The sequence below is a fragment of the Corvus cornix genome, chromosome 1A, assembly GCF_000738735.6.
Source record: "Corvus cornix cornix isolate S_Up_H32 chromosome 1A, ASM73873v5, whole genome shotgun sequence".
In the NCBI taxonomy this organism is placed as follows: Eukaryota; Metazoa; Chordata; class Aves; order Passeriformes; family Corvidae; genus Corvus; species Corvus cornix.
The window spans coordinates 5841578-5860163 of NC_047057.1; the positions used below are offsets into that span (position 1 = coordinate 5841578).

The 18586-nt window shown below is 44.0% G+C and overlaps 1 protein-coding gene across 3 annotated transcripts in view; it reads left to right on the plus strand.

Moving 5' to 3' along the window:
- The window catches only part of CAMK1D (calcium/calmodulin dependent protein kinase ID), a 210512-nt gene that overhangs the window by 137148 nt on the left and 54778 nt on the right, over positions 1-18586 (plus strand). The gene's annotated exons all lie outside the window — the stretch shown is intronic.

Below are 18586 nucleotides of genomic sequence, written 5' to 3' on the forward strand. Positions count from 1 at the left end.
AAATTAAAATTCATGCAACTATTTCTCTCTGCCTTAGGGTTTTTACCATGAAAACTTTGCTGTGAGTCTCTTGCAGATCCAGAAAAGGGGTTATTCCTTTAGGAGAAAACAGAGCTAAGCATCCATTTTGCCATGACTATGATGCTCCTTTTTGTGAGGTGGTGTCAGATATACTGAGTGCTAAAATTCATGGTCACCCTGCTGCAAAACATTACCCAGTGCCATGACATAGGAGAAGTGTAACCATAATTAAGCAATGCTGAGCAGAGAAGAGAGAAATTACCTTGCTCTGATTGCTCACCAGGCTTATCTGCAGGAATATTTATCTTGCTGCAGCCCAGGGTCTTTCCTGTCCATTGAGGCTTGTTTTCCTATAAGCATGGGGCAAGATCACTTGCAGAAAGTGCTCCTGACATTTTGCTTCTTGGGGCTGAAAACTCCCTGCCAGAAACTTTTAAATCTGCTCTTTTCAGATGCTTTTGCAGCTGTATTTGCTGTAGAGAGGTTTTGCTTCCCATTGGTGCTGTCCTGCCTTGTCTGAAGGGTGGCAAGGGAAATGTAGGTTAGCTCTCTGCCACTGAAGATTGTGTCACCGCCTGAAATGTATTTTAAAAGGCAAATTTCCTAGGGAAAGGCATTTTATTTTGCACTCTCTTCCTCCACAACTTAACATGGTTGCAGCTGGAATCCCTTTCCTTGCTTTTGACAAGTGACCACTGTCAGGAGAGCCATGGCAGCTCCTGGAAACGACATGTGGGAACATTTTGGGGAAAGACCGTTCCTCTGATGTGTATGGGCATTTATTTATAACGGATGGAAGTGAGGAGTGCTTGTGACATGTGCGGGAGAGCTCATGCCTACAGACAGGAGCAGGCAGAGTTGCTGCTGGAAGATGGAGAGAGCTGCTTTTGAAGAGTCTCTCCTTTAATCCTGGTCCCACCTGAGCTGAAATAACTCAAGAAATTTGCTACTACCTTCATGGCTGTGTATGTTTGAAAGTTTGGAGCAAAAAGGCAAAAGTTTGCACAACACCACAGGTAAAAACGTGGGAAGGAAAGGAAAAATAGCAAAATAACTGATGAGCTGCTGTCTGTTAGCTGAAGGTCTAGAGCTTCTCTCTGGCCTGAATTTCCTTGGAGCATGCTGTGAAATGTGGCCAAGTGATAGTCATGTAATAGATTTTCACCTGTAGCTGAGCTTTCCTGAGCACTGCTCTCAGCCCGCTCCACTTGTGTGCATCTTCATCAAGGGGTTCTTCCTGCACAAGGTGTGTCAGGGATAGTGGCAGAGGAGACAGCTCACAGCTCAAAGGAGGAGGAGGCAAAAGCAGAAGCTGAGCCATATGGAAGAGAAAGTAGAAGCAGATACAGCATCTCAGTGGTAGGTGCTCATTAGGCTGTCTCTTATGTGCTGGGAAGACTGAGTTTATCCTGCTAAAGGAATTCTAATATTCTTCTCTAAACTGGAAAATGTAGCAGAGTGGGTAAAGGACAGGTCTTTTTATATATGGAAAAATATTCTAGCCTGTTTACCAGCACTGTGTAACAGGAACCAGTGGCTGCTGCTCTTGAAGTCTTGTGAGGATGTTTTTGTGGTTAGAGCACACAGATCTGAAAATCTGAGAGCTCGTCTCATGCTGTCACGGATTTACATTGTGGTCTCAGATCACTTTGTCTTTTAATTTCCCTGCTCTCAGAAAGAGAATACCTTCCTTATTAATTCTGGGTAGGATTAATTGGGATTTTGTTTGTTGTTTTTTGTTTGTTTTTTTTTTTTTTCTTGAGTCAGTGCTGCTCTTCATGGAATAAGTTGTTAAAAGAAATATGAGTACTGGAGTCTGGCCTCTGGAGTTGTTCGCTGAGGAGTACTGTGGTCCTTCTGTGTAAAAGCGAATGCACTTGTTTGCTGGGACCTATTGACACTTTTGAAAACATATTCAGGCATGCCTTGATCCCCTCTAGTATTTCCCTACAACGCCATGCTCTGCAGAAGCTGTGCAGTGGCTTTATCCCTCCATCCCATCCATGTCTGTGCAGAAACCTACAGAGAACAGAATCCAGGCTGTCTGGTGACTCAGTGTAACAGCATGACTGGTGATGACCATCATCATTGCATAGATTTATTTATCCTTATGATGTAGGTATGTGGAAATCTCAAGCAGCAGACATATGACATCCAGAGTTAAAAATCCACTTACATAAAGCCAGGATTTCACCTCCTGTGCATAGATGTGGGGGCAGCCAAATGCATCATACCATCAATGGAGGGGAACAAAAAGAATCGTCAGTTAAAACTTGGTAAGGGAGAGCTATAAAGCAGCAGCTAAGCCCAGGCTGGGTAGAAACTGAACAGCAGTATCCTGAATTTTAATATCCATTTCTTTGTGTTGCAGGTAGGTGGAAGTGGTTCTTGCAGATACGGGGATGTAGGAGCAATGTGCCAAAGCATGTGGTATGGGGGTCTCCAGCACCTCTGCTCGTGCTCCCCCTGTGCAGTGTGAGTGGATGTCTGTGGAGGCAAGGTGTGGTGGGTGATTTGGGAATCCCGAGTGTGCCCAGGTGCCCTCCAGCTCAGAAGGAAAGTCATACTTGTGTCATACGCACCAACCCTGCTGTGAAAGTTGTCTGGGTGTGCTTGGGCATCATATTCCCACTCTGGGGGTGGATATGAATGATCTTTTTGACTCCATCTCTACCAGTAAACACAAAAGGTCTGTATTGGTGCTGTCCACTGAGCTGTGTGCAGGCACTGGCCAGGAGGATGTCTGGCTCAGGGTGAACCAGCTCAGGGGAGCGTGTCATCAGCCCTGTCAGTGTGGACAAATTGTAGGGCAGTGTCCTGTTTCTGTTCAGTGACAGACCAGGCAGTTTCCATGCCTCTGCTCCTCCTTTGGGGAGTAGAAATAACAGCCCTTTCTGTTAAACTCTATGAAGTTTTGAGATAATAATATCAATTTAGGCATGTAAGTGCCTCAGACAAATATATTGTGCAAACACCAAGTGGATTAAAGTACAACTTCCAGCACAGTGATATTGCTTAAAGGCTGGTTTAGTTCCATTTCAAAGGATTTCTCAAAATAAATCGTCTGAATCCTGCTCCCTCTCTGCAAAAGATATGGACACTGTCACCAAAAAGCCATTAAAAAAGAAAAGCAAAGCATCTGAAAGCTTTCTCCTGGTTTGAATTTTTAGATTTCAGGGTGGGAATACATCAGTTTATCCATTAAGCATTGGCCTGGCACCACTCTCCATCACCCTGTGGCACAAATCACTGCACCAAGAGCTCCTTCTGGTGCGCTCTTTTCAGAGCTTTCTGACACAATTCAAACTTCAGCCTGTCCACAGTCTTGCTGCTGACATGAACACGAGGGTCTTAGAAGTGGTTTGCAGAGTTAAACCCTGCCAGGTTATTGCCACCTGTGGATCCCAGCCCTTATTTAGCCACAGGTACCTGTGCTTGGTGATTCAGTCTCTCCCAAGGGCAGGACAAGGAGAAGAAATGGGAGAGGGAACCCAAGCTGGCAGCAAGAGAATTGACTCTGTGGCAGGAAAATTGACCCTAGGTTTGAGACACTGTCTTGTGTACCCTCAGTCATGCGTGTAGCATGCCATGTGGCTGTGAATGCAAAATTTACTTCCTTGCTGTTTATTTAATCTATAGCCTCTTGGTAGTAAATTATATTCATTGCCTCCAGTTCCTGTTCCTGTTGAATAGTTATTTGCAAGGCAAAGGAAATATGTGCTGTTTTTATTCTGTTTGGACTTTGCATAAAATAGTCCCCTTTTTTCAGTCTGAAGACACAAGTGCCCTTTAGAATATTAGCATTGTGTTTAGAAAAAAACATTTTCTTTCCAAAGTCTTACTTCTCATGTAATGACTAATTTTAAAGAATTTTACATTCTTTATGATTTTCAGAGAAATTCCTAAACCAACACATATGCCACTTCCCTTCATCTTGAATTCTTACTCAGCAGATAGCATCAGATTCCAGGGTAGCTTAGTCTTGCACAATTAAGCTGTGAAGCCTTTGCCCTGTAGAACTCATTGGTACAGAGAGGTGCAAAGCAAATACAGTTTCTTGTAAGGTTTTACTTCTTCAATATGTTCAGAATTTCTTTTGAAGATTCTAAAACTTTATTTTCTGATAAGTTGTAGAATCACAGAAGGGTTTGAACCAAAAGGGACTTTTTAAAGATCATCTATTCCATCCACCTCTGCCATTGAGCAGGTGCATGTTTCATTAGCAAGTTGTTCGAATTTCCATCCCACCTGACCTTGAACACTTCCAGTCTCTTAATTACATGTCTGAATGTGTGGTGGGGACTTTGCCTTGGCTCCCACAGAGAGGCAATGTAGTGGTGTCAGGCCATGCAGGGTGTTCCAGCCTGGCTTCTGCAGATGAATCATCTGAAGGGTTGTTTTTGAAGGATTGGGCTCTTGCATTTGATTCACTCTCCCTGCCAAGCTGAAAATAGTGTGCATTGTTCTCATAATCCTTAGCAACTTGAAAGCTGCCATGAATTGAATACATTTTAATCTTTACCTACAGCAAGAAAGTAGGCTAATTCAGTTATTCCTGCAGTTCCTTAGCTAATGCTAATTAACTGATGGCTTTGTATTTTTCCAGCAGTTTTCTAAACATTTTCCTTTTCATTTCAATGAGGCCTTTACAAATTTGAGGCATGGTGCATAGATTTATTTCTACCGTGTGCATTAGTAAGTCCAAGTAATATGTTAAAGTATAACTGTCCAGGAAACAAAGACCCACTCCCACAATCTCATATCATAGATTACCAAGATTAGTAATTCTCTGGACATGATTTTCGCTGGGAAATTGTTAATAGTTGTGTTAGAGAACAAAAACAAATCAAGGTGATGTTGAGAAGTGGTACTGCACATTGGTGGAGTTGTAGGGTACATACAGGACAGACCACAGGCCCACCAGATATAACAGTTCTGCCCCAAATTGATCTGAATGACCGTGAGTTTCATCTTTGGCTGTTCCGAGTACTGTCTTGAGCTGCACTTTCTTTATTTCCTCTGAAATACATTCCTCAGTTGATTTACAGGTAATTTGGTAAATGATTTACATGTGGTCAGATAAATTGTTGAAAGCCCTGAGCAGGTAACTTCAGTCTCCTGTGCTTAAAGGTGTAAGTGTTGTACACTTAGGAAGATCATTTCTCACATGACCAGCACAAGTGAGCACAGATGTGTGGTGCAGAGGAAGAGCCATGTGTCTGCATTAGGGTAAATTTTGCCTTCAAAAACAAAGGAATGGCTGATCTCTGGCTACAGTGATCTGGTGTTTACTACCAGTTTTGGGGAGGGGTTATAGTTGTGTCTTGAAACCACATTGACCCGATCATTTCCGCCATGATCTGGCTCCTGGGCTCAACTGTGTTCTGCAGAGACTTCCCTCGCTTGTCAAAACTGCATTAAGAAACAGGCTGATGGAAATTAACAACCGTCAAACTATCTGGGACCATTGAGTAATCTCATTTCACATTCTGCAAGGAATACCCTCTTCCTTTTACCTGTACTTGGTACAAACCGAATGCCACAGAGGGAGCTTTGAGGACTGTGTGGAGAGACTGGAAGCAAGACAGAGAACAGGCAGGACTAGTGGGATGAGGATGGTGGCGAGCAGCACTGATCTGCTTTACATACCCAGCCAAGGAGTTGGTATCGGCTTTGACACTTGCTGGGGCTTTCTCAACACTGCTGAATAGAGACTGTGTGTCTGTGCCCACATCTAGGGGCACAACATGCTGTAGCTGAATTCAGCTTGAATTTTTCTGCTAATTTTGATGGAATCAGTCCCCTAGGTGAAAGATTAGGTTTTGCCTCTGGAAAGAGCTGTTATAATTGAAAAAAAACCAAAATAAATGAGCATTGCATGGGATTTCAATTACAATTGAAAAAAAACCAAAACAAACGAGTATTGCATGGGATGGTAGAGTGGTTGTGATAAGCGAGGGAAGTAAGTACTTTGGTGAACAAAATTTGCAGATGAAAGGGTAGGAGTGGACCAAACCTGCTGCTTATGGTGAGGAATTCTTCCCAGGCCTACTTGGTTCAGGCTTGCTAAACAAACCGGGCAAAGAGCTCGTTCATGACTTCTGGGCAAACCTTGGGCAAACTTCACCTACCCTGCTTGTGGCCAGGCTGCTCTGCAGTACATGTACCTCCACAGCACAGAGCAGCGGCCCTTGTCTCCTTGAGGCCTTGGATGGTGCCATGATGTCCCTCACGATATGATCAATATGCTACTGGGCATTTTCCAGTTCAGAAGGTCTCACAGCATGAGAAGGACCATGTTGCAGTCTACTTTCATAGCATGGCACGAAGGGTGTGAATTGTGTAATCTGGTGACCAGTGTGGGAAGCTGGGATATGTTGGAGGGAGATCTCATTGTACTTATACAAACCAGAGCCAGGGTGTGACCTAGGAGGGTATCCTCAAACCTCACACATTCCGTGCCTAAGTGAGTGCTTAAGCTCATTTCCTGGCCTTTATTTAGTTGGCATTTGTAGGTGTGTCCTACATCTTCCTCCAAGCAGAGGGAGACCCCAAAGTCCTGACATTGGATCGGCATAGTCAGATTCTCAAGCAAATCCACAGCTTCCTTGAGAGGACCTTCATGTCTCCCATCCCAGTCAATTTGAGGACTGGGGAGGAGGGGGTCTTAGGGCTGGACTTGGTGTCTCTGGTCCTGGAGGCTGGGCTGATTGCTCCTGTTCCAGGGCAGAAAGGACACTGTCGATACCAAGTTGAGCATAGCAGCTGGTGGGTAGGAGTCGGTGCTGAGGCAGCATCCTGTGCTTCCCCGCCAGTGTGAAGAGCTGCTCGGCCGTGAGGGAGGGGAGGAGGGAGTAAATTGGGAGGAAGCTGTCATGGATCTGCCTCTCATTGCTGCTTGCAGTCCTACGCTGGCTGAGTCAGAGCTGGCGGGAAAGGCGAGACACGCGGGTGGTCTCTGGGAGAAGTCCACGCTCAAAGACAGTGAGGAGGAGAGAACCAACAGGACCCCCAGTCTGAGGGCTGCAAGCCTGAAGGGCTGTGCCTGGTGTTACAGAGTGGATGAGGATGAGGAAGACTATGCTGGAAGGCTGTGGTGTGCAGGAGTTGTGTGCTGTCTCACACATGAATTTGACATCATGGTTGGCTGTTGGGAGGCTCAGCTTTCAGCATGGACCAAGCCACCACGTCCAAGCTGCTGAGAGCAGCCCAGCAAGATGTGCAATCTCCAGCACAGCATCCAGTGAGTTGCCCTTCCTTGCTGCCCTTCAGCCCTCATGTTGTGGGTCCACCAGCACTCACACAGCCAACCCAGCACTCAAACACTGCTCTTATCAATAACACTTTTAAAGAGCTCTCCAGGAGCTACTTAATGTGTTTTATGTCATTCTCAGTTCAGATGTGCAAAGCCAAACAGGGTGAGCTTTGAAATCAAGTTTATGTTCGGCAGTAATCCAGAGAAGAATTAACAAAGGCTTCAAAGTTAAATTATCCGAGATAGCATGTCAAGCCACTGAATTTCAGTTCAGCAGCCTGCCAAAATATTCTGAAGTGTCTCTTATGATGTATTTCATTGTTTCTTATAATTTGAGTAGTAGGAAAGTGATTAAAAATAAGACTGCGTCCCTCTGTTTCTCTTTGATTCATTGTCTGAAATTTCAAGATATCTAAAAGGTATTTATACTCATACATTTAGGCTTCTGCAGTCATTTGTTTTACTATGTAGTTTGAAAGTGATTCAGTTCAGCAGTTAAGGTCTAAACTAAATTGTCAAACACACAAAAGGATATTTGTATATGTTACTTGCAGCATCCATTTCAAGCTGATTTCCCAGAGAGAAGCATGGGCCTTTCTGTTCTCTCCCCACATATTTCCTAATAATTTTTGAACCACTGGCTAATCAGAGATGTATCTGATGGAAGAGTAGAGTTATATCTTGGATATAAGTGGATCCCTGTGCGTTTTGTGTTGATATCTCCCTGCTAAAGAGAGATTCTACAAGAGCACCTTCAACAGAAGGAAATACATATTCTTGTGAGGTTTGAAAGTGGTAGCATGTGCCCCATAAACAGCTCAGTGTTTCCTGGTGACTGAAACAGAGGGGTGTTTCCTTTTCCAAGTATAGAGTGGTTATTTTGAGGGCTTGACAGGGGAATGTAGAATTTCATGCATCACCCACGATGTTTGAAAAAGCATTAGGATATTGAGACTATCTGAGACAAGAAGTACAGAAATGTTTTAAGAGGCTGGCAGAAATTCCTGGGAAGAGTTTAAAAGAACTCAAAAGGTTACTTTGACCAAGCAATAGTGAATACAGGGTATGTTATGCACAGTATGTGGTGGATGCAGGCTGCTAGGGGAGAGAAACTGGCTGCTGTTGGAAAATGGTGACAGACCTTTTCTGATTCCAAACTCTGACTGTAGGTGTTAAAGAAGCCAGTAGACAATTCCTGTGGCGCTCTTAACCTGCAGGAGCAAGTATGGCACTGCAGATCCCTCTGTTTCTCAAGAAGAAACATCAGCAAACCCCCAGTCTAGGATAAACCATGCTCTGGGAGGGCATTTGGGTTAAAAGCTTACGTGTGCATGTGGGATGCTGCTCAAAACCATTGCAGTCACTGTCAGTTTTTCCATATGCTCAGTGATCTGTGATTCAGGCTCTTACTGAGGTGAGGAGAGGGAAGTATCCATTTTTTCAGGGAAAAGTAAATACCGGCTGCAGAAAATTCTGTTCAGCAAGAAATTCCAAAGAAAACTTTGGAGCTCATCTCTCCTGTGACATTAAGTTATGGTAATTTTAACATATTCTTTTGAATTTTAGAAGACGTGTGCTCCATAAACAGCTCAGAGTTACCCAGTGGCAGAGAAGAAGTGTTGGTGGTTTGAGTGTTAGTGATGGGGTTTCCAGACACCCTCAGAAGGAGAAGGAGATCCTGACAGGGTTTGTGATATAGCAGCAGTGGTGATTCCAATGGTAGCTCGCAGAGGAAGAGCAGGAGAATTTGGGAAGCATCCCATTGGGTGCAAGACCTTAGAGAACAGCCACGCTACAGAAGGACATCAAAGCTGAGGTTTCCATGGTTGATACTGGGTTTGAGACGCTCACCTCAGAGAGGGTAGGAATGGTGTGAAAGGAAGAAAAGAATGAAAGAAAGGAGATTTTTATGATGAGCATGAGGACACACTTCCCCGGTAGTCGAAGTCCTCTGAATGAAATGTGAGCAGATCTGTCACTCAAAGCTGAGCAGAAGAGAAGTGGAGAGCAATTCTGCAACTCAGAGACAGCAGTTAAAAGTTTGAGGGACAGAATAATGCAGGAGTTTTTCTCCCTGCTTCTGTCTAGTGCATTTTGAAATTGCCTCTAATGCCAAGAAAATTAGAGCAGAAACTGGCTGATGTTGCTGATGCTTTGGGTCTCGTTCCCCAAGATCAGTAATGGGCCATATAATGAATTTCCTCCAAGAATTTTGCATAGTACAGTTTGTGTTTTAATGATGGAAAACTTGTCTCAGGCTGATTCTCCTCTGGAGTAAAAATTTTCTCAGTAACATTTGTCTTCAGATTTTACTGGGTCAGTTGGTCCAACATTTTATAAATGGCTCTGTTCTGTTTTCCTTTTTCCAAATAGGAAAATTCATTCTGTGAAAGAAAATTCTTTCAAGATCTCGTCTGCATATAGAAACTACTTTTGTGCAAATCTGAATATAAACTTAAGAGAAGAGACCAACTAAATCTCTTGAGGATATTACATCAATCTCAAAGTTAATAAGGTGGAAGAGAATGCATTTTAGATTTTATATTAACTTCCTTCAGACTAAGAACCGTTTTTCCTTGCACTTCAGTTTCCATCTCATTAATTTATTAATAATTAAACATCTGAAAAATAAAAGATCTGTTATTTCTCATGTAACGTCAATCAATAGATTTCTAATTAACCAGCCTTAGAGCACCAAGAAGCAGTTGCTCCAGCAACTGTTTCTACTACCAGCAAATTTGAGTGGGAGAAATAGAGTATAACTGTTTTTCTGTTCCAGAACAGAGACCAGAGGCCAGCTGAGATTTTTCTTAGCACAAGGGCCAAATCTAAGGTGGGACCCTGGGAGCATCTCCATCATCCTGGGCCCATGTATGTGCTCTAGGTGGATCTTGGTTTGTGGGGTGGTGCATTCCATCCTCTTCTGGTTGGAAAACCTGAGAGCATGGACGGGGAAGGATCCATCTGTGCTCCCAGCCTGACTGTGGGGATGATGTGATGCTCTGTGCTGAGAGGTTAGTAAGGCATGGGTACATTGCTCTTACCTTGGAGGTCTCACAAGTCCTGGAGCTCACTGATCAGAAAAACAGCAGAAGGTGGTGTGAAACATTAGGAAGGGAAAAACGTGCTTTAGGGCACAGAAGGAGCCTGTGGTGGTGTCAAAACAGAAATACACAATTTTCAGAACCTAGCTTTGCCCGTTTCCAGGCTGAAGCTGTATAACCAGCTACTCTACAACACTTCAGAAATCTGTGATTTTCTGGAAGAGAAGGTGTTAAAGGTATATTTCATCTTGTGATCCTGCAAATGCTTTCTGATGTAACTTTTCCCCCATAAATAACCCGCTACACATGGAATTGAGAATCATTCTCAGATTATAGCCCCTGACGTGCCAAGTGCCTCCGACTAAAGGGATTTCAGTCCATGGAAAATATCCCTAGAAAATCTTTCCAGATTGATCAGTGTGCTCTTTCACAGTCATTTAAAATAAATCTTTCCTGGCTAATAACTGGAAGGACAGCCGTGTGTATGGGGTGAAACTGCAGAAGCTCTTTGGCAGTCTCAAATTCTGCCTGCTAACGTGGTACTGAGGCTCCTCCTGTGGGGATCAGGGAGAAATACAAAGGATGAAAATACTAGGAATAAGGAGAAAAAGTGGCTGAGGAAGGACGAGGAACACCAACTAAACACAGAAGGATGAATGAATCACTCAATATCCCTACCAGAAGTATAAAACAAACCTAGCTGTCCTCCTCTTGCTACAAACCCTCAAAAGTTGCTGTTTTGTTTCTAGGTAACTTTTCTCCTCTGTGCTTTTTGTTGGAAGCAGTAGCACTGATCCAGGCTGAAATCAGGATCTTATGGGTTTGGGTTTCTTTACAGGCAAACACAGACAGGTTAATGATGATGTGTGAGCTCTAGGAAAGCCGTGGCATCCCAGAGTTCAGGCTTTGCTGCCTTCCAGAAAGCAGCACAGAGTCTCTTTGCTGCGGCTCAGGTGTGACTCCTGCCATCTTTTCTGGGAATGACATCTCCTGTGTCTTCCCAGAGAGGACATGCTGCCTGGTCACCATCTGTCCCTGCTCTTGCTTAACACTTCTCCATAGTCCAGGGGGAGGTTTGCACAATTACTAATGAGACCTATACATCGAAGCTTTGCAAATTTGAGTTTTCTCAGAAAAACCAAAACACGTGGATTAGTTTGTCATAACCCCAGTAGTGACAGTGGTGATCCTGATCCAGATTGGGATGCGTCATGAGGGTAGATTTATCGTGGGAGTGGAACTGCACATCCACTCTGGCCCTGCCTGAACTTCTGTTTAGGAGGTTCAGATCTGCGAATAAAACTTGCAGAGTCGGGTCTGTACAATGATGGAGAGGTAAGGACAAGGCTGTGCAGGAATAGAGAGATAAGGGCCAAATGCCAGGAAGGATTTGGACATCCAAAATTACATTTAGCTGGAATATAGGAGTTGACAATCAAACCTGTCATAATGAAGACAGCTTCTGCCATCCCTGAGGGTGGGAAGAGCTTCCTAAGTTGCCTGTTGTTATTTACTCCAGTCTCTGACCAGTAATGAGCTCGGCACTGACTTAATTAGCTAGATTATCAAGTCCTTCCTCTGCTGAGCCCTGGGCGAGGTGAGTTTGGCAGCTGGACTCCTGCACACCTAACGCAGACCTGGTCAGGTCCAACAGCAAGGGGAGCTGCAGCTTCTGGTTCCACACCTCTGTGCCAGGGGACAGCGCCAGGCTGGGACCCCCACCCTGCCCACAGCAGCTTCGACAGTGGGTACCCATCCAGACACTGATGATGGGGCTTTGATTCCCTCTTGGAAAAAAATGCCAGGGGAATGCCTGAACCAGCGTAATGCTTCATTTTAGCATCTGAGGTTTTCCTCTTTCTTTTTTTCTTTTTGTTTTCTGTATTTCCAAAGCCACAGGTACAGTTCTCTTTCAAGATTTATGAAGTCATAGGGGAAAACAGTGAAGCTTTCTAAGAAATATCAATTCCATAGAAATGCAGCATAAGCTTACTTAATACTTTCTTTTTCCATCCTCTGATTTTCCATCATAGGATGATTTTTGTGAAACTTTACTCCACTTCTAACCTTGTAAAAAAGATAAAATAATTCAGAGAGAAAAAACATCACCCATGGTTTGTGGACTGCTCACATTTACAAATCAATGCCAAAAATCTTGTCTGAAATTCTGTATGTCAAATTTTATTTTCACACATCTTACTGTTCTTAATTTTTCTGCTTTTATGCTCTGGGGCAGACAATTTAGCTCTGCATCAGAGGAAGTCAAGAGCCCAAGAGACGAATTTTAATTAGAAGGCAATCAAACCACCAGATGGCTCTCTGATGTCTTAAATCTCCACTTGGGTGAAATAAATTGACTTTTCTTAAAAACAGCGCTAGAGGAAATTTTAAACAATGCCCTAAAGCTGAAACATAAAGTAGTTCTGCATAGTTGTGAGAATAATTTGTAGACTCTGAGGCATTTGTCAGAGTGTTTTATTTGTTTAATAAAAAGCATTAATGTTTGAATTACTGGTTGCTTTTGCACTGTGCCCTGTGATCTATTCTCAGTATGACTGTTGTTTGAAAATATTTTTTATGTTTGGGTTTAGTTGTACCAAATTACAGGAAATAAACAAAAAATAAGTTCATTCTTCCCAATTTTCAGTTTCAGTGCTGTGTCCATTATGAGAATAGTGACAGCTTGTGGTCTGAACCCCCCCCCCCAGTGCTGCAGGATGTGGGATGGGTGTCTCCCAAGTGGAGTGATGAGGGCAGGGGGACAAGGTGACCTCCCCAAATCAGTGAGCTGTGAGGAGAGATGGAGCACAGTACAGAAGCAGGAATAAGCTCTGACCATCATCAGTACCCTAAACCAGGAGAGGAAACCTTCATCAGAGTGTCAGGGGAGAGCAGCATGGCAGAGAGGAGACCTGGGAAGTCTGTAATACCCCACTCACTGTATTGGAACCTGCTGAAATCCCTGATATCTATATTTTCTAGGTGGTTGCATTTATCTTTCCCTGCAGCTGGGGTTCTCCACAGAGTATTTTTGGGATCACATCTTTATGCCATGTCCCATCTGTTGCTTGAGGACCTTAGGGCCAAAATCAAAGCCTCCTTTTAGTCAGGGGATAAAATGCCAGTTGACTGCAGGGATTCAGAGCTCAGTGTCTCTCTGCTTTTTTCCATATGGATATTGAAATTGACCATCTTGCCTTGGCTGGTGGCTCATGTGCCAGCATGGACCAGATGCCAGCAGAACTTCACCATCCCGCCCCAGAGCTGCTGCCCTGCAGCGTTTGCATCTGCTGCTGCAGGAGGGAATATCCTAAACCACGGCGGTGGGTTCAGCTGCTGTCTCTAGTTTGGCAGCTTGCTCTGAGTTTCTAAATGAACTATATTTTTGTGCCTATAAATAACAATGGCAGCAGAAATCGTGACTATTGTTGTGCCGTCTGTCTCTGGAGCAAGCCCAGTCTTGTGATCTCACTGCTCCACCAAGGAGCTGCTGCTTTTTTTTGCACTCTCTGCATGGCATTTCAGCCTGATCTTTTGTAGGGGGTCTTGGTCTCAGGGTGGCCAAGAGGGGCAGTGCAGAAACCCGTGGGTCCCAGGGTGGGTCTAACACTGCAGGGACAACCTGATTGCAGCAGCAGTGCCATTTTCCCTGCTGGGTCAGGTTTGTGGTGGTGTCTGTGTGGGACTTGCCCACCATTGGTTGTGTGATGAACACATCAGACTGTTTGAGGCCCAGAACCTGGAGTCTCTTGTACTCGACCCAAGGGATGTCTGTTCTTGCAAGCTGAGGTGTTTTGGGATGTGCTTGTCATTCTACAACAATATTGTCAGTCCATTACATTGTCAGTGCCTGCTTGAATCTGAAAACACATATTAATTAACATGTTCTTTCTCCTGGGTGACTACGTCCCTAAGGATGCTGAACCATGGAAGAAATTAGAATAATGCAGCTTGGTTCTGCATCTTCAAACAGGACTTCAGGCAGCTCTGAAAGTCAAGTTCAACTGCTTTTGTGTCAGAACTTTCAGCCTTGGGAGCACTGGGATATCAGGCATTGCCCTGTGGGAGGGTTGGGCACCCCGGCATTCAGGTGGCCCTTAAGGTAGGACATTGCAGCACAACAACAACAAAAACAATTATAAAAAAACCCCCAAATCATAAAAATATCAACTCCGTTTTCCTAATAAATAGTTTATTTTAATGGTGTACTATATAGAGGTGTTTTTAATGTACTGGAATAGCACTGTAACAAAAAGCACTTTAACAAGGGGTTTCCAGCCTGGTGCTTAACAGCTGCAACAGGGGAAACATTTGGCATTTCTGTTTTCCTAACCTCCTGAGAACACACCGGCGAGATTCCTCTTAATTGAACCTTAAACTTTTAATGCAGTCCCTGGACTGATATGCATTTGCCATATGTTTTACTTAGCTGTTAAATGGTTGACTAAGGCCTTTACTTGGCCTGTTAAACTGAATTGATGACATTTTAATATTGCACAGGGAATACCACAGGCCAAATAGAAAGCAGACATCTGTGGCACTGAGATGGGTCAATTCTGGCACTGGGCTGAGGACCTGGACAAGGGAGCTGGGTTCTTTTAACCAGAGCAGCAGAAATAACACAGCAAGAGCAGGAGAGCGTTTTCATCAGTGGCTTTGGATGTTCATACCTGGCTATAACTCATTATTTAAGGGCTGCCTAAAGCACTTTATAAATCATCAGTGTGAAGTCTGTTTTCCATACTGGTCTGTAACACACGGTGAGAGTGAATGGCTTCTTCCATTGCATAAATACACCTGGTTTTCCTGCTGGAGGGACAGACGCACTCTGGCTGCAAGGCCAAGCTCAGCATGGTGACTTTTCCTTTAGTTATGGAAGACGTGGACTAAGATTACCGTCTCAAAAAAGCAGGACAGGATGAACATATTTCTTAAAGGGATTTATCTGGCTCCCTGCAAAGGTTAAGGGAACAACTGACATTCACTTTAATGGACCCTGTTACTGTTCCATGACATTGGCATCAATACTGCAGTCACAGTGCTGAGGAAGTGTTATGGTGCTGAGGGAGTCTTGAGTTATTTTCTGAGAGGTGGAATACTTTCAGAAGGAAGTATGGAAAACATCCTGTGGTTGAGGACACTTTCCAGGAGTTGGACCTATTGACTTGATTCCCCTCTCCTCTCTTATGTCTGGAACAGGGAGCAGAGCTTGTGCCCCAAGTCCTGGGAGCTTTGCTGCTCACAGTTGTCAAGCCTTAACCTGCTGGCAGCAGCAGCAGCATCTGGATTATCCAAACCCTAATTCCCTCTCCAAGGACCTAAGTCCCTTTTTAGAGTCATCCTTCACTGGTTTGCCCAAGGTTGCAGAGGAAATGTGTGGCAGAGCAAAGATTAAAGGCAAGTCCCCAAGGTGAAGCTCTTGCCTTGGCCATGCCTTCATGTCTGTATGGGAGGGCAGTGATCCTGCATGTCTCACACCTCCTGTCTACTGGCACCAGAATTCTGGGGGGAATTATGGGGTTGTGTGGTAGCTTTCATATTGTGAGTATGAGATGTAAATACTGCAGTAATATTAATTTCTTTGCCATGTCTGGTGTTAATGAAACTTTGCTTGGTACGCAGGGAATCAAAAGTTGCCTGATAGCAGAGAAGTCACAGCATGTAGCTGTGGATATTTACCCTCTTAGCACTTGGGTTTGGTCTCTTCCTTTGGACCAGTAGAGTAGCAGTTCGCTGACTTGAGTGCATTGGCTTAGGGAGACACGGTGCCTGCTTGGCAGTGCCTGGACTGAGAGCACTGACTGTTAATACATTTTTCTCTGTTTTCAACCTGTGAATCCCTCTCAAGCAGAAAAGCAGTTGCACTGATAATTTTATTCTAATACTTGTGCATTGGTGTGCAGGTTCCAAGGTGCTGGGAGGCAACAGCTTTACAAAAGTAAGGACCATGAAAAAGCTCTCTCATGGGTTATATGCACAGACAGGGCACTTATTCCTTTTTAAAAAGTTAAAATAGTGGTATACTTCAGCTAAGTGCATTGGGCATCATTTTTCAGATGCTGTTGCCAAAATCTGGATACTCAGGATTGCTGTGCAGGGCTGATGAGCCCTGTAGCCAAAGTCTGCATTTCATTTTCATCCATGAGTTTTTGCAATGTGCTTTGACTACCGTATTAGGAAAAAAAACCCCCTTGTGTCCATCCATCTTATTAACTCCCTAATGTTCTTAGTGTATAAATCACACATCCCAGGGTTATATTTGCTAGATTATTTTTTAGGTTTGATCAGTTTGGGATGGAGGAGGAGGTTTTGATTTTAGTTTTCACATTTCTGTATTTTTAACATACACAACAAATGCTTAGGAGCCAGGATTGGAGATACTGGGATACTCCAGGGCCTAGGAGTATCCCTACAAAATGGAAAAGGAAGATTACAGACTTATTTTTTTAAGTCAGTGCTGAATCCATGAAATTATGAGGTCATGTAGTTTTGTCAGCAAGAATGTCCAGGATCTTAACAGATCCTCTGCTGACCAACTTAAGTAGACACCAGTTAAATGTTAATGCCAAGGATTCCCTATGGGATGTACTGAGCTGTTGGGGTGGCAGTTCAGACCAGCTGAGAACAACCCTTTGGATCCCCCAGAAGCGGGATAAGGCCCCAAACCACTTGTGCTGACACACACCTTGTCTGTGGGCAGCATGCCTGGCAGAAAGCTCCCTCCTGGAGTTGTGTCCTGCCCTGGGCCTCCCCAGGAGCAGCAAGGCTGGGCTGGGAGGAGCAGTTCCATGCTGTAGTCTGAAGCCAATGCAGTTTTACAGCTTGTATTTCTGCTGTTGCTTGGGGCTTGCTCATGAATGGGATTTTACAGGGCAGTTTAAGTATGAAATGTGAAACACGGGGAAATCATATCCTTTATGATCCCCAGGGAGCAGGGCTCAAGGAAGAACTTTGTACAGAGCGTGGCTAACAGGAGGCATCAACAAGGTTTCTTTGAGGCTTTGGGATAATCCTGTTGGATGCTTTGGAGGCTGAGAGGAATGAGGTCTTTACTTTTTGGCCCCTCTGCCTCAGGGTGGTGCTTACTAGGAGCTGTCTTTGGGGTGCCACTCCCAGGAGAGGGATTTTTAGGATGCTGTCATGTGGGATGGGCAGGAGTGTCACTGTGCCCTGCCCCAGCAGATGACCCACGTGTTTGCTGTGAGACAGAGAAGAGTCTTTGAACAGCACTGTGTTGGACTTTTGGCACTGGATGTAGCTCCCACAGATTTCTGCATGTGAGACAGTCTGGTTAAGCTTTTCTCCATTTTCCCAGCTAAGTTTGATTCTTTGTTGTATCAATCATGGATTTGCTTTTTACAAACATAAGCTTTACAGCTTGTCACTAATCCATCCATTAAAAATTATTACAGAAATAGACAAGGCAATTGCAACACAAACTCCTAAAATATTGAGCATGACCTGTGAGGGTTGGCTTCTTGGCATTGATTCGCTCTTCTGTCTTGAAAATAAAGTTACTGTGGGGCTACTTGTGTTGATTAACGAAGAAATAGCTGGAGCCTTGCATTTTGTGTGTCAAGGAAAATGTAAAGTGTTAGAATAGATGGCAGCCTTGGAGCAATAATGTATAAATGGATATTTAAAATCTCTCCCAAGGCCAAGGGACAGTCCCAATAAAAACCAGAATGCTTGGCAGTTGTCCAGCCTGGTTTGTTAAGACGCAGGAGCAAATAGCTGTCATTAAAAATAACAGAATCATAAAATCTTCCCTCTTTTTCTGTAGTCCTCATTATTAGCTTGAGCATGTGTCTGTTTTCATCCCTGTGATTATATTCTTGCAAATGGTCTCCGTGATGAATTGATGATTTCCATTAGAAACATCTCCATGGCCTGGACTAAAACAGACACCAGCAAGGCAATAATTGAAGAATTATTAAAATAAACCCTGGGGCACATTTGTGTTATGTAGGACATTCTGGAAACTTTCTCTTCTGTGAGCTATGCTCCTACTAGATCTTTTAACAAATACTTGCCTTCCTGGAAGGCTGGGTTTTTTTCCTTCTAAAGGCAGTAAATTCAGCTATTGCACAGAATAAAAGTAGTAAATCTGTGGCTGTGGTACCTGGTTTTAGTGTCAGGCAGCCAACACAGACTGAGCAAGCACAGGGTGTTGGCAGAATCTCCCTTTTTGCCCTCTCAATGCCCAGCTGGTTTCACTCATGATTTCCCAGCATTTTTGGAGGCCATCCTTTCTGCTGGCCAGGTT